Raw genomic sequence first — 2,739 nt, forward strand, 5'->3', positions numbered from 1 at the left:
TTTTTGGTGCCGTTGTCGGGGACTGGTGCTTGATTAATTTGTTTCTTTTTGAATTTATCTTATTTTTATTTTTTTTCTTATTTTTTTATTAATTTATGGCTGCTAATATTCAATATTTTGGTGATAGACAAAATTTTATTCCTAAGAGGGATAATGAGACTTGTGTCTTTTCTAATGATCAATATTTAGATTTACTAACCTCTCATGTAGAAAATTTTGCTATTGCAATTTGTGAAATTTGTTATGTCTCAAATAATTCAACCGACATATGCCCCGCATTTCAAAATGACCTGAGTGCTCCAATCAATACTTTTAGAGATTTTTCACCCTAATGTCGAACGTGGTATGACCCTTATTCAAACGGACATGATCAAGAATAGTAGGACAGCTCCAACTTTAATTACGTAACCGAGCCAATCAATTTTCAACAGTAATATGAACAACAAGAGTTTCAAGAATTGTCGTCCATGTCAGGTAGGTCTCTAGAAGAAATGATGAAATTACTAATAATTAATATATATCGATTTCAACAGGAGACACAAATGAAAATTAGAGGGACGGAGAATGGAATGCATCAACAACCATTATCCACATTAAGTATGTTTCTTGAAGAAATGATTGATCAATTTTAACAAGAGACACAAATGAAAATTAGAAGGATAAAAGACCAAAAGCATTTATTTGCATCTACAATGAGCATTCATAATCTGACGAATCAAGTGCGTCTATTGACATCTAGAATAACGTAATTGACTTCTCAAATATATGAAAAATTGCTCTCACAGACCATTATCGACCTTGAAGAAGATGAGAGTGCGATTACCCTGACACGCGACAATGAGCTGCAAGAGTCTCAAGGAGAAGAATCTAAAGATGTTATTGAAAAGAAGTTGAGAATGAGGAAATAAAACCCCAATCTCTAATCGTTCAAGTGAATGAATTCAATGAACAATTTTCAAATATAGTGACATCTCCTCCATTCTCTAACTAATATTATCCTGACTCTTATTCTATAATTTCTGCTAGTGTGATTGATTTTGTTATATCAGAATTTTTTGAGTCTTATGGCAAGAATAAGTTAAGAGTTGCTATAGCCAAATATCTTGAATCGGTAAGTGCTCATGATAGAGGAGCAAGTGAAGAATTAAAGTTACTATTTAATTGTTTGGCGCCATCTACTATGTGAGACCCCAGTCAGTTCTTAAGTTTGATATTAGGTAATATTCATTATTTGTGCGGTAAAATTGGGGTTTTAGGCCTGAGGAGAAAACCCTAATTTGGGTTAGGATTGAAACCCTAGTTTTGTATTAATCACAAGTTCAAGTTGTAATTAAAGTTAGTTATGCTAGTGTGTGTTTTAGTATAGATAAGTATAGAATTTGATCCATTTTATATAGGTTAAATAAGTTTAAGAAGATTAGAAACTCTAAATGAGTAAAACCTCTAGTGTTATGATTTATTAGAAGTTTTAAGTTAGGTTTAAACCCTAATGTTGCCCTTGACAAAAAGGTTATTGTTTAATTGCTTTTATGTGGGATAAAGTATGTTTAAGTATAGGTGATTAATATAGGAGGGTGATTAGTGAAGTAATTAAGTGTAGTCAAGTGTTTTAGATTAGATTAAGTTGGTAACCTATGGAGTAAATTGAAAGTTTTTCAAATGTTTGAAAGCAAGAGTTGATCAAATGCAAAGTTGAAGGTGTGAGGGCTAAAGAGCAAACTTGGAGCTTTTATGTGATTGGTTGTTAGAAAAATATCTTCCATAAGCCTTGACTTATATTACACCTTAGGATTTGTAAGATAATCACAAGACAAAAAAAAACAAAACAAGCCAAGAAGAGAGAGAGAGAAGGGCCGAGAGTTAGCTTGAGAAAGGAGAGGAAATTTCTTTCAAGTTCTTCATCTTCTAGCCTTCCATCTTGCTTTTGGAGAGTAAGGGGTCAACTTGGGTACTTGATTGTTGAGGTTTGGTCTCTCTTGGAAGTTAAAGTTAGGGAATTAATTTTGAAGCCATGAAAGTGAAGTTTTGTTGTGATTATGGACTTATATGATTCATGAGGTGTTTATGGTGTTTATGGTGTTTATGGTGTTGATTGATGGTTTATTTTAGTGGGTTATTGCTGCCCAAATTTCGGTTAAGCTTATGAAAGAATTAGGGTTTCTTGCTTCATAGTTATTCAAGTTGATTTGGATGATTGTTTGGCTTGTATATGGAGCCTATGATGTGTTAATTTCACTTGTGTGGTTAATTGTTAGTAAAATCAGATTTTGTCCATGAAACCCTAGACTCCATTAGATTAGTTTAGCTTGGCTAGAGTTTAGTTGGTTAGGGTTTGGTTAGTAGATTGTTAGAATAAGTTCAATGGTGCAAATGGAGTGAGGATAGGGATTTTGGTTAGTGTTTGGTAATTTTATGGTGACTTATAGGAAAAGTTTTGGCCCATTAGTAGGCCATTTAGAAGTTAATATATGTGTGTTTATTTGGTAGAAGTTGGGTTAGAAAGCTTGCATAAGAACCATAGAACGGACCGTGCGGTTGCGGCGCGCAAAAACGGCAAAACTGGAAATCAGGGCAGTCCACAAATCCGAACTTGAGTTCTGTTTTTCTTTATGCTACGTGCTGATTCAAAAGTTTCTCAAAACATGAAAGTTGTAGCTTCTTAAGTTCTTAATGTACCTGCAAAATTTCAGGTCAAACGGATCAGTGTAGCATGAGTTATAGCCATAACACTTGCACCTA

This window comes from Coffea arabica, chromosome 8c (assembly GCF_036785885.1).
Source record: "Coffea arabica cultivar ET-39 chromosome 8c, Coffea Arabica ET-39 HiFi, whole genome shotgun sequence".
In the NCBI taxonomy this organism is placed as follows: Eukaryota; Viridiplantae; Streptophyta; class Magnoliopsida; order Gentianales; family Rubiaceae; genus Coffea; species Coffea arabica.